Genomic DNA, 14367 nt, shown 5'->3' on the forward strand with positions numbered 1-14367 from the left:
GGGAGCGTTCCGCCGCCGAACAGAGGGAGAGGAGCCCTCCCTCCCGAGCGAGACCCAGCCGGACCGACCCTTCCGACCAACCATCTCCTGACCGACAGGCGCGCGAGACCCGCATGCGTAGGGGACCTGGGGGCCGCGGCACCCGCGGCGTTCAGCCAGCGTCTTCCTACACCCCGCGGCGGGATCGATAAGCGGCGTCGGCCGCACGGTCGGCCCGTTCCCCCGTTCGGTCTGCGGCCCCCGCCGCCCGGCCCCCGGCCTCCGCGGGGAGGAGGGTGGGCGCGCGGGGAGAAGTCGGCCTTCCTCCCTTACCCTTTTACGCCGCTGTACCGCCGGGGGCTTCGGCCGCCGCGCTCCGACGCGCGCAGTACTCTTTGCGGCGCGGCCGAGGCGACCGGTCTCGTCCCCCCCCGAGGTGCACGTCCTGCGCCGGCGGGGAGACGCGGGGGGACGCGGTGGCGGCGGGCTCCGAGCCCGCGGCCCCGTGGCCCCGCCCGTGAACCCCCCCCGTCGGCCGAGGCTCTCTGGTTTCTCCGGTCCGAAGGTGGGAGCGAGGGGAGGCCGGCGGCGGCCTCCCGAGCTCGACTCCGAATTCCTCCCTCCACTGGCGTGCGCCGTGCGGGCGCGCGCGCGCCTGAGCGAGCGCGCGGCCTGGGCGCCCGTCCCGCGCGCCCCGACACCGTGTAGTCCCCCGGCATGGCCCCGAAATCCCGGTGTGGGGGGCGTAGGGTCCGGTCCGCCCGTCCGCCGCTCCTCTCCGCGCGTGTCCCGCCGCGCACCTCTCCCTCTTGCCTCCCGCTGTCTCCCCTTGCGCGCGCTCTCTCTCCGCCCCTCTCTGCCTCTCTCCTCGCCTCTGCCCCCTCGTCCGCGGAGGGGGGGCAGGTTACAGTCTTGGGGTTTGGCGGGGCTGTGGGGCGGTTTGGGGCGCGTCGCCTAGGCGTCCCCGCGGGGGCCTGAGGCGGGGTGTCGCTTGCGCGCTACCTGGTTGATCCTGCCAGTAACATATGCTTGTCTCAAAGATTAAGCCATGCAAGTCTGAGTACGAACGGCCGGTACAGTGAAACTGCGAATGGCTCATTAAATCAGTTATGGTCCCTTTGATCGCTCCCATCCGTTACTTGGATAACTGTGGTAATTCCAAAAAGCATGTTTACACGTGTAGGAATTAACCCAGTATTAACAGTGTAAGCCTACCTGCAATTCCACAATAAAGCCACGAGGGGGCGCCGTCACACCACGACTGGTGGAACTGTTGCGCCACCTCTCCCCCACAACTAGACACCCTATAGGCAAACGCATGCATATATTACGCTTTTTTACACACCTCCCAGCAATGCAGCCGTCACCAGCATCGCACCGACTGGCACTGGAACACACGTTGAAGAAGGCAGAGAAGGCAGCCCTAGACAAACAGGGATTACAATCTCTGCTAGTGAAGAAACTGACACGCACTACAAAAGCCTCCAGGTGCAGCAACAGAGACGGGGGGGGTAAGACTGAGCTTCATCTATACTGGGCAACTTTCTGAATTGTCTCTTACAGTTCATGTGATTGTGTATGTTGTCTGTACCACTCCGAATAGTTGGGCTCAACATTGTGTTAAATATTGATATTTATTAATACTGTGAAAAATGGTAAATTTGCAATTCCACAATAAAGCCACGAGGGGGCGCCGTCACACCACGACAAAGCAATTACAACATGCTCTGAATCTTGATGTGATTGTGTACAGTACACTGCCAAAAAGCATGTTTACACGTGTAGGAATTAACCCAGTATTAACAGTGTAAGCCTACCTGCAATTCCACAATAAAGCCACGATGGGATGCCATCACACCACGACAAAGCAACTATAACATGACAACAGGTGGGACTCTTGTTCCACCTCTCCCCCACAACTAGACACCCTATAGGCAAACACACACATACGTAAGGCTTTTTACATACCTCCCAGCAACGCATCCGTCACCAGCATCGCACGGACCGGCACGGGTCCACACGTTGAAGGAGGCAGAGAAGGCGGCCCTAGACAAACAGGGATTACAATCGCTGCCGGTGAAGAAAGTGACGTGCACCTGCTGAGGGCCGGCTCTGGGTTCTCGCGGACTACAAAGACCTGGTCCAGGTGCTGCAACAGAGACAGGGAGGTAAGACTGGGCTTCATCTATACCGGGCAACTTTCTGTATTGTCTTTCAGTGTTGATGTGATTGTGTATGTTGTTGTCTCTACCACTCCAAATAGTTGAGCCCAACATTGTGCTACTTACTGATATGTATTAATACTATTTAAAAAAAGAAAAAGAAAAAGGTGAAAAATGGTAAGTTTGCAGAATAGATTTGATGTTTGAGTGCAACAAAGGGACATGATGGCAGCAAGCAGTCTTAAAATGCACACAGTTCACAGCACAAACCCCACACTAAAGAGAACATTAGCCAAAACATATTTCAAATTAATACAGTCCGTGCACCGCTTAATCACGAGAGGGATGCCTTGAAAAGGGAGATTTACCTAAAAGTGTGTTGAGACAGGTTACGAAATCAACCTAATTTTAAAATTTCAATGCCACCTGCAATTTCACAATGAAGCCGCATGGGGAGAGTCATCACACCACAACCAAGCAACTGAAACACGCTCTGACTGTTGATGTGGTTGTATATAGTACACTGCCTAATGGCGTGCTAGACAGGTGAATAAATAACCCAATTTTAAAAATAAAACCACCTGCAATTCCACACTTCATACCACACACCCCACACTAAACAAAACAGTAGCCAAAACAAAATCCAAGTTTCCCAACCAAATTTGGGAAATGATTTCTTTTTTTTTTTTTTAAAAAAAAAAAAGGTTTTCACTTATTCTACAGAAGTTTCCCATGCAGCTGCATTTGTTCAAGCTAAGATAAGTTTTACTTATACACATATTGTATTAGCAGAAAGATATACACATGTAGACGTGCGATTCTTAAGTTAGCTTTTGTCCACCATATAAAATAATGTACATTGCACAAATAGCTGCATAAAACTTTCTGAATATTGATGATTCGTAATCACCTTCTAGTTTTATATAAACAATATATTTAATATAAACATTTGTTACAGTACAGCAGTAGCTGCGTGAAGGTTTAACAGGTATGATCTCAAAGTTATAGCACATGAACATTTACACACCTTACATGAACTTCAGAGAGAACTGGCACAGTGAGTCTGGAAGAAGTGAATTATAATTTAGTAGGGGTGCGGTGGCGCAGTGGGTTGGACCACAGTCCTGCTCTGCGGTGGGTCTGGGGTTCACGTCCTGCATGAGGTGCCTTGCGATGGACTGGCGTCCTGTCCTGGGTGTGTCCCCTCCCCCTCCAGCTTTACGCCCTGCGTCACCGGGTTGGCTCCGGTTCCCCGTGACCCCGTATGGGACAAGCAGTTCTGAAAACGTGTACGTGTGTGAATTTTAATTTACTAATGCTTGTCATGGTTTCCAGAGAAAACCATTTAGCATGCAAGTGCAGCCTTTCTATCAGCAACACAGAGCTGATATCCACTGGGGGGGCAGGAGCTAATTTTGAGGACCCAAGGTAGGGTTAGAAAGTCAGACACAGAAGATATAAAAGAGATGGCAAGAACAAAGTAAGGATCAAGGACAAGTGCGAGGAGGGGCGTGAAGTTTTTGTGAGATTCCACAATGACAAGGTAAAAACATTAGATCAGCTGCAGTAATTTGTAAATAATGGGTTGTCATTTTGCTATTAAAATGCTCACGTAAATACTTCACTCAGATATTTTTCTGTAGATCCATGTATCGTTTTGGAGTAGTTTACCAGGAGATTCTTTTCCAATTCAGATGGACGCTGACCACAGATACTCTTCCAGTCGGTTGTTGCGGGTGTGGTTCAAAGAGCCATGGGGGAGATCCGAAGGGTAAAGGACAAGAACCAATCCCTGAGGTGAATTTTATTGTTCTGCTTCACTCTGTTAAAGACTTCGATTGAATACAGGTGTGGCAAATAGAGCTGGGTTTGTCCAAAGTTGCACCCTTTATGGTCATTTAGAATATTGCCTCCAATGGTCATTACACACACACACACACACACACACATTTTCAGAACCGCTCGTCCCATATGGGGTCACGGGGCACCGGAGCCTACCCGGCAACTCAGGGCATAAGGCTAGAGGGGGAGGGGACACACCCAGGACGGGACACCAGTCCATCGCAAGGCACCCCCAGCGGGACTCGAACCCCACACCCACCGGAGAGCAGGACTGTGGTCCAACCCACTGCGCCACCACGCCCCCCATGGTCATTACAATGCCAGTAATTAATAACATGCTGAAAAAAGCCTGTACTCCTCATTCTTAAATTTTTTTTAAGAGTATTCTTAAATCATTGGACATATGATATGTTTTCAGATAAAGTATATAGGGACATATAAGCTATGTTAAAAAAGCAATGTAAGATACAGTGAAAACCTATAAGCTCTAGTAAGCAAGCTGCTTTTCTCTGATAGTCCAAGGGCTGGTTTAAGGAAAAATGAATATGTTTTGCTGATGTTGAAAGCTCATATTAAAGATTACATTATCATAGTCTACATGGGTTTATATTTGTGGAAAGTTCAGACTTACCAGTGTCCTTGGGTGGTGTCTGCAGCTCCCTGTTTATAATGCCCGTGTTGCTTGTATGAGTTGCTGTAGGTGTATTCTGACTTTGTCGGGTAGGCCCCCGGGCCCCCCATTCCGTTCGGGTTAAACTGGTGGTACGAGTAGGGGTTCACAGATTGTGAGTAGGTCTGGCTCTGATAGTACTCATGTTGGCTGTGCCCCGTCTGTCCTCTGTAGAAACCCATATCTGTGGCTGAGAACTCGGGCAAGGTTGGAGAGTCTTTGGATGCAGGGTGGCAGCTCATAGAGTTTGGGATGTCAGTCAAAATGCTGGCGAGCTGCTTTTCAAAAGCTGGTCCACTCATTATTGGTCGCACAGCATCTCCTCCTTCCTGAAAGCAGACGGTCCGAGTGTGCAGTAGATAGAGAAGGGAAAAGGGCAGTAAAGCAGGACCAAATCCTTCAAAAAACTTCTCTGGTGAAATTCTCTGTGCAGAACTGCATGCACTGGGGCAGCACCCAGCCGAGTTAAACTCTTAGTTATCGAACACTGGGTGGATTCTCTCTTCCTTTTGGCCCAGAAGAAGCCCCCCCCCCCCCGCCCCCGGTAAAACAGCTCTGTGTCTCCTCCCCTGCTTCAAGCACACAGCACACACAGCAGCACACAACACACACCATCTTGCTGGTGCAATAATTTACTGGAATTATTGCCTTTCTATCCCAGGTCGGTAATCAGTCAAGGTAAATTCGTGTTCACCCTTAAGATGCACATTTGGTTTGCGTTGAGCATACAACTGTAATTGAGCATAACGCTTTTTGGAAAAGGAGCCAAAGTATCATTCTGCTGACACATTATTTATATTAGTGGGATGACCTTTTCAGTGTGAGTCACCCTGCTACCATGGCCTTCCTATATTGAGTTCATTGTCTGTGATTTTGATATGTCTCCGGAACCTATTCCCTCGGTCTAAGAGCTCGGAACGGAGTTCCGGTGGTGTTGTTGAACTCTGTTTTCTCTGAGCATATTCGGTGGAACCTGATGAGTTGGGACTTGATCAATCCTTGGAAGGTGCGTTTGGGCTGGAAGCTGGATTTGTGCGGTAGACAGTGAGTGTCAGTGCTTTTAAAGTAAACCTTGGTCTCGAGTGTTTTAAAGCCACCTTGAGGTTTACTGTAATGGACTGTGGTGTCCAGGAAGTTTACTTCCTGTGTGTCTCAGTGTTGTTTTATTGTTATTTTGGAGTGGTGTGTGTTCATGAGTGTGGTGAATGTGTCAAAATCCTCGTGGCCATGGTGCCAGACCCGGAAAATGTCACCCAGGTGTCTGTAGCACTGGAGTGGTCTGTTTGGGCATTTCATAAATAGAGTTTCCTCCCAGTCTGCCATGTAGATGTTAGCATAGGCCAGGGCAAGTTTTTATTTGTTTTTTTTTTTTTTTAAAACCCATTGCTGTCCACTGTAGGAGAGGGACACAGTGGCGCAGTGGTGCAGTGGGTTGGACGGGGTCCTGCTCTGCGGTTGGTCTGGGGGTTCGAATCCCAGTTGGGGTGTCTTGCGACAGACTGGTGTCCTGTCCTGGATGTGTCCTCTCCAGCCTTAGGCTCTGAGTTGCTGGGTTTGGCTCCGGTTCCCTGTGACCCCGTATGGGCCAAGCGCTTCAGAAAGCGTGTGTGTGTGTGTTTACCTGTCTCATCACACCTTTTGGAAAATCTCTCTTCTTTAAGGCATCCCTCTCTTATGATTAAGTGGTGCACGGACTGTATTAATTTGCAGTATGTTTTGGTTAATGTTTTGTTTGGTGTGGAGTGAAGTGGTTGTCCATTATTATCTTTAAGACTGCTTGCCCCCACCATGTTGCGCTCAAACATGAAATCTATTCCGTAAACTTACCATTTTTCATTATTATACATTTCCATTATAATAGAGAGGAGGTTAAAGAGGTGGCTGTCTGGTGCAGTCATCACAACCTGGAGCTGAACACGCTCAGAACAGTGGAGATGATTGTAGACTTTAAGAGAAACACCTCAGCATTATCCCCACTCACTATCATGAACAGCACTGTGGCAACAGTGAAGTCATTCAGGTTCCTGGGCACTACCATCTCACAGGACCTGAAGTGGGAGTTCCACATAGACTCCATTGTGAAGAAGGCCCAGCAGAGGTTGTACTTCCTTCGCCAGCTGAGGAAGTTCAAGCTGCCACAGGAGCTACTGATGCAATTCTACTCTGCAGTCATCGAGTCTGTCCTCTGCACTTCTATAACTGTCTGGTTCGGCTCAGCTACGAAATCAGACATCAGAAGGTTACAGCAGATAGTTCGGACTGCTGGAAGAATCATCGGCACATCCCCCCCCCCCCCAGCTCTCCAAGAACTACACTCGTCCAGAGTCAGTAAAAGGGCTAGCAAAATCATTCTAGACCCCTCACATCCAGGCCACTTCCTCTTTGAACCTTTGCCATCTGGCTGGCGCTACAGAGCACTGAGCACCAGGACAGCCAGGCACAAGAAAAGTTTCTTTCCTCAGGCAGTCTACCTCATGAACAGCTAAATCCCCCCTAGAGAGTAAACCAGTGCAATACACAACGCTGTTTATATTTATATCTATTTATCACATCATATGTCTTACTCACATTCCCTTGCATTTGTATAGAACATACATATAATGTCTAGTGACTATTTTTTTGTATATTGTGTACTTTATATTTTTTATCCTTTATTCACATATTCTATCTTCTCATCTGTGTCTTGTCACTGTCATTCTGTCTGTGCTGTGGAAGTTTCTGTCACCAAGACAAATTCCTTGTATGTGTGAACATACTTGGCAGTAAAGCTTGTTCTGATTCTGATTCTGAATAATAAAAATAAGAAAATGTCAGTCAGTAAGTATTGGGCCCAAGTATTCAGAGTGGTACAGACAGCAATGTACACAATCACATCAACAGTGAGAGACAATACAGAAAGTCACCAGGCAGGTACAGAAGGACCCCAGTCTTAGCCCCATCCCCCCCCCCCCCCCCCCCCCGCGTCTCTGTTGCAGCTCCCGGAGGTTTTTTTATAACCCGCGAGAACCCGGGGCTCTCCCTCGGCAGGTCCGTGTCGGTTTGTCCACCAGAAGAGATTGTAATCCCCGTGTGTCCAGGCGTGCCTTCGCTGCCTCCTTCAATGCGTGGTCCCGTGCCGGTCGGTCTCCAGGTCGTCCCTCGTCGATGCGTTGTCCGTCTGCTTGTCTCCGATCCCCGTCGGTGTCCCCCTTGCGTGCGGTGAGGAGCATGCACCTTTGCTTAAAAAGCGTTCCCGAGTTTTCCAGGTCCGTTGTTGGTGCCGCTTTGTGCGCAAGTGCTCCGTTCAAGGTCCCAGGCACAACTCCGCTGATGTAGTGTTCTTTCATCAATATCGAGTTGTTTCCATTTGGTGATGGCGGATCCTTGGTTTTTACACTGAGCACTTTGTTGGGTTGTTATTCAGAACAGATAACAGATATTAATGTTCAGTGTAGCTTTCGTAAAGGTTAAGCAGGACTCCTGACGTTTCGCACCTAGCTGGTGCTCCTTCAGAGGAGAATCTGCTGGCTAGGGGGGCAGTGCAGTCGTTTATATTCCAAGGTGTGTGTGTGTGTGTGTGTGTGTGTGTGTGTGTGTGTGTGTGTGTGAAAGAGAGAGGTGTGGAAAAAGGGCCGTGTCCCACCTAAAGTGGGATAGGGAGCTGTGGGCCACCTTCTTTACTCTCGAGGAAGCTGTGTGTGTGTGTGTGTGTGTGTGTGTGTGTGAGAGAGGTGTTCATTGTGGAGTGATGGCTCTCCCTTGTGGGTGTTGTGTAGAATTGCAGGTGGGTTTGAAATTTCTGTGGTGAATGTCTTGTGATGTGGCTGGGGTTTAGGTGACCAGGATAGGTTTGTATGCTTGGATTGGGGTAGGCTGTGGATGGGAGATGTTTTTTAGGAAAAAAAAACTTTTTGAGCGTGTATGATGTGTGGTCTGAGGACAGGGTTAGGATGAGGGCTGGGGTCAAGGTGATGGTTAGGGCAAGAGTTAGGGTTCGGGGTTACGTAGGTTTCGTTCTGATCAATGTTTCTTCTTTTAATTTGTGTAATCTGTATCTACTTTTTGCCCACTTCACCGCCACCTCCCATTCTGCCTTACTGGCTAAGTCAGACGTGGGTTTCTGTGTGTGTGTATTATGCCTTCATGATGGGCCTGGAGTATATACATGTTGTTTTTCATCCAGGCCTCCACGTGTCTTTGCACTTTCTGTGATGTGATGTTGTTAGGGGATGAAGGTTTAATAAACTGGGTTAATTTGTTTGCCTCTTGGTGTGGTGGCGCAGTGGGTTGGACCGGGTCCTGCTCTCTGGTGGGTCTGGGGTTCGAGTCCCCCTTGGGGTGCCTTGTGGCAGACTGGCATCTTGTCCTGGGTGTGTCCCCTCCCCCTCCAGCCTTGCGCCCCTGTTGCCAGGTAGGCTCTGGTTCCCCGCGACCCCGCATAGGACAAGCAGTTCCGAAAACGTGTGTGTGTGTGTATTTAAAGATGTGTAATTAACATTTAGTAATTAAATTAGTGCTGCTTTTTGTATTGTTTCAGTTTTAGAAAACAGACTGTACTTTCATGAGAAAGATAAAGAAGACAACAGAAAGGCATTCAACTTTACTCCAGCCTCAGACTTTCTCTGGAAGCTTGTTAGCTATCTGTCAATTTGTGTTTAGACGCGCACTGAGGACAGAATAAGATGTTTACGCAGAGTACACAAAATCATCAGGACTCCTCATCGCAGTCACAAACTGTTCAACCTCCTGCTTCCATCCAGGAGAAGATACAGGGCCATTTGCACCAGAACCAGCAAGTTCAGGGCCAGTTTCTTCCCTACAAGCATATCCTACTGAACTCTACACTTCACCTTAGGCTTAGGTCACTGATGTCTCACGGATGCTTTAATGTTTTTAACTGTCTGTAATCATCATGTTGTTCTGCTCCACCTTGTACTTCTGCTGTTATCTCTATATAATAATAATAATAATAATAATAATAATAGTAAATAATTGATCATTCATAGCATGTTCTAGTTATCTTTGTGTATATGTGTATATATATGTGTATATAATATGGATAAATGTATATATTTATATATGTATAAGATTGATATATGTATCTGTATATACACGGTGCATTACCCTTGCTACTGTTCTACATACACGTTTCTGAACTGCTTGTCCCGTACGGGGTCGCGGGGAACTGGAGCCTAACCCAGCAACTCAGGGCACAAGGCTGGAGGGGGAGGGGACACACCCAGGACGGGACGCCAGTCCGTCGCAAGGCACCCCCAGCAGGACTCGAACCCCTGACCCACAAGGCACCCCCGTTGTACATATGTTATAGATATTTATATACATATTCCTACTTCAACCTGCTCAACAGCTTCTGTACATATACTCTTTGCCATATCCTATTTATTTACTTGTTGTACATATATTTCTTATATTTAACTGCACTTGGTCATTTGCACAGTTCTACTATGTGCACTTTTGGTAGATGCTAAACTGCATTTCATTGCTGTGTACCTGTACTATGCAATGACAAAGCTCTATCTATCTATCTATCTATCTATCTATCTATCAGTTACCTTCAGAGTCCAGCACAAGACAACATTTGATGGAGGCACACACACACACACACACAGTCTGACCACTTGTCCCGAGCAGGGTCGCAGCGAACCAGAGACTAACGCGGCAACACAGGGCATAGACATTTAAGTGGAGAATGTCATTGCATATGGATCAGTATGTCGCTGTAAGAGATGAGGCAGGAGACAAGAGATGCAGTTGCCCGTTGCTGCGGGCTTTTATTTGCCCTTAGACAGGGGAGAAGGAAGGAGACGGGAAAGGGGGATCAGGGAAGAAGTAGGGAGAGGCTTCACGCGGGTCAGGGGGACTGGGAGAGTGGGGTCGGGCGGGACGCAGGCGTCGGGTTTGGGTTTGCCTCTGTCTCGTTCTCCTCCTCAGTCTCTTGTTCCTACTGCTAGGCACCGGGGAAGAAATAAGGAGTGAAATCAGCTCCAGCTGTGGCTGCTTTGCCCCCCGTCTCCACCCCCTCCCCGGGCCGCCTCGGCGTGCTACAGTCACACTTTGATAACATTAATATAAAAGGAGGTGAAACGTATACTGTGAACATTTTTTTTCTGTTGTGTTCTAGCCTGTAAACAGGTTTTAAAACACACCCATTGTAAAGGTGTAAACAGCACATGTGAAGTGTCATTTCTTTACCAGCAAAGGTCAATACAGTGTTTCTCTGAGATCAACAACACAGATACAGAGTTTGAAGATGCAGCTCTGAGATTTCCATCCTGAACCATTTTCACACATGATTCTGTTATCTGTAGTTTCCAACTTAGTGCTTGTGTTTTGTGTTCACAGGACCATGTTTTTTAATTTAATGGCACTCTTGGAAAAATATTACCATGGACTTCCAAAAAGCAATGTAGAGTGCTGCTTGAAAGTATGTGAATCCCTTCTGTCCTTTAGTTTTGCAATGGAATTACAGGTATTATGTAATGACAAGCATTCTTTCTCATCTGACATAATAGGTGTATAATTACCAATTCCATATGTTGGGTTACAGGAAATTGTACATGTGGTAGAAAAAAATCAATTTGTGCTGGTGCAAACATACGTGAACCCCTGGTATTATTGGTTAAACCAAGTAGATAATAGAATCAGGTGGGTGAATCAATAATTTATTCATTTTATGACTTAATTTTCAAGATATGTATTTTATATGTTTAATATTTTATGCAAGAATAATGACCATCCCAATAAGACTCATACTGTCAAGCAGCACTGTACAAATGGGATTCTGGGTTAATCATGTTTAGATCCTGTCCCTAGCTTTTAATTTATGTGGCTTCTGTGGGATTTATTTTACTGTTTTACTGATGTAGACAGAGTATTATTATGGTGTTCACATTTGTTTCCATTATCTTAAGGTTCTCCACATTTGCTTAGCCGGTCATTTCATTAGACCAACTCACAGAGATTAATTGTACTGAAGCAGGCGCTGAAAGCTACAAACTATAGCTTGCAAGTGCATGTCCTTAATCACAGTATCATCTGTGTATTTAGTGACTTCACAATATTTTACTTCCTGCATAAGGTACTCATACCATTTTGATTATACCCAATAATCTATTTTGGGAATGACCTTGAAACAGAGGTCTACTGGGACTTTTCATGTGGCCATTTTCCAAGAGAGCTACACATATTTTGGCTCCAGTGCTGAGTCTCACAGTTTTTGTACGATTCCCCCATATTTGCTTTGTGGTGTTGAATTTTAATACTTAAAGAAATTAAGTATGTGCAACAGACAGAGTGAGTGGTCGTCTTCTTTTTATTCACTCAGGTGCAATGACAGAGGATGGGGGGAACGGGGGCACCGGGAATGGGTATGCGGGGGCAGGACTTCGGGGACTGCGGTGTCGTCGTGGGGCTCAGGAACGAAGGTGCGGGCGTGTGCGGGGTTTGGAACCGATGATTGGGCATGTGTCTGCTGTGTGCTTCCTCCTCGTCTCTTGTCTTGCTCTCTCTTCACTGGGAGCCCCAGGGGAAGAAATAGAGGTGGCAATTAGTCTCAGCTGTGGGCAGCTGCCCTCGGGCTCCGTCCCCTTTTCACGTCACCTCTGCGTGCTGCACCATGGTAACTGATAATATTTTTGTACTGGGTTTAAGGCTGTGCTGTGGAATGTAAACCCATTGTGAGAGAAACAGATGGTACTGGGCACCGGGTCAGAGGTTATCTGATAGAGGTGGACTGTGGACTCCAAGAGCATGTCAGAAAAGGCTGATGGTTCTGCCTTGTCTGGAGCGAGATCAGTTTAAGGATGATGGGGGTTGGATGGTTTAGCTTTAGGTTGAGGAGTTTTGACTGGAAAATTACAAGGCATAAAGGTAGGAAAACACTGAACACACCTGTTTTAACACCCTGAAATGAAATATGTATGAGCTTGGCAAATAAAAGCAGGCAAGTAAGACTGATCGGGATGACACCCAATTTCCAGGGCTCTCCCATCGGCTGATGTTGTGAAAAGTCTTTGTGAGTCTGAGTATATTTCTTTCAGTGTCCTCTATGGCTGCAATGGGAAAGGGAAAGATTTCTTTTATAGCTTTCATTTGCCGTTTCCAAAATTCCACATCTTCCACACACACACACACACACACACACACACACACACACCGTCTGAACCGCTTGTCCCATACAGGGTCGCAGGGAGCCAGAGCCTAACCTGGCAACTCAGGGCACAAGGCTGGAGGGGGAGGGGACACACCCAGGACAGTACACCAGTCCATTGCAAGGCACCCCAAGCAGGACTCAAACCCCAGACCCACTGGAGAGCAGGACCCGGTCCAACCCACTGTGCCACCCCACCCCCCAACTCCACATCTTCCACATTATCTAATTGGTACTATCCAGTTGTAAGTATTATGGTGACAGCAGAGGAGCTGTGGCTCTCCAGTGGCACATAGCTGCTGTCATGTGTTCTTCCCTGTGCTACATTTCACACTGGTATAAGGTCAAGGTGAACAGCATGTCTTTGGACTGTGGGAGGAAACCCCCACAAACAGAACAAGAAAACTCCACACAGACTGAGTGGGGCTTGAACCCATGTCACCTCGCACCATTCAGTTGCTGGGTGACAGGTGTAACACCCGGACCTAAAATGAACTCGGACGTGTTTTACCGTACCATTCAGACACAGATATTAAGTGCAATGATCCCAGCCGCAGAGTCTAAATACTATAAAATAATAATATAAGAATACATCCTCAAGATTTCACTCCATGTTTTCCCAACCATTTGTTCTTACTAGTGATATATCTGAATCTGTACTCTCCACCATCAGTGTCTGATATTCTTCTCTTAAAACTGCAGTTCTTCTCTTTATCATACAAACACTGTGGTTATAACATGCAAACGTCAAATGAACATGGAAGTAAAGTACAATGATGTCAACTGCAGAGTGTAAATAGAAGTGCACAGTGCTAAGCAGGAATTACAGTAGACAGGTGAAACGATAGACACGGAACAAAAAGACACACAGCGTGTTATACAGTAAGTGAAATAGTGTTGCATGAATTGTATTCATTAGTGTAAATTCCGGTGATACAAAGAGGTGTGGAAACCACAAGGTGGTACACGGGACCTGGACAGGGTCACAAAAGACTGGCATAGACAGGACAGCAGCTCAGGACTGGAACAGAAACACACTAGAAGAGTAACCTGAGAAACAGATCAGTGAACATGAGTTGCTAGGTAATGGCAGAGAAAGCAGAAAGCGGAAAAGAAGAAAAAAACTGATCAAGAACCCCCAGACTAATGATATCACTTCAGCCCCTTCATAGGGCTTTGGAACTGATCATCAGATTAATTGAAAGCAGTGATGGCGTCATTACAAGGATCTCTGGCCAACCTCAGGACATTCATATGCTGGGCTCATGGCAATAGATTGATTTTAGATTTTCTGGCTCTGTCTTTCTTTTTCTCTCTTTCTCTTGCTCTGCTTTTCTGTTTCACTGGGTTTGCTCTTATAATTCCTCTTCTGATGATGTAACAAACCGTATAATTGGGCCTTGTTTTAAAATATAAATATCAATGTCTTTTACCTCCAAAATGATCACATAAACAATATCCAAATCAAGCATGAAAATATTACGTATGATAAAGATTATATTTCAGACTCTGAAAATACATTTTATAGTTTTGTAATTTTTTTTTTTGAACACAGATCAGAATGG

This window comes from Scleropages formosus, chromosome 12 (assembly GCF_900964775.1).
Source record: "Scleropages formosus chromosome 12, fSclFor1.1, whole genome shotgun sequence".
NCBI lineage: Eukaryota > Metazoa > Chordata > Actinopteri > Osteoglossiformes > Osteoglossidae > Scleropages > Scleropages formosus.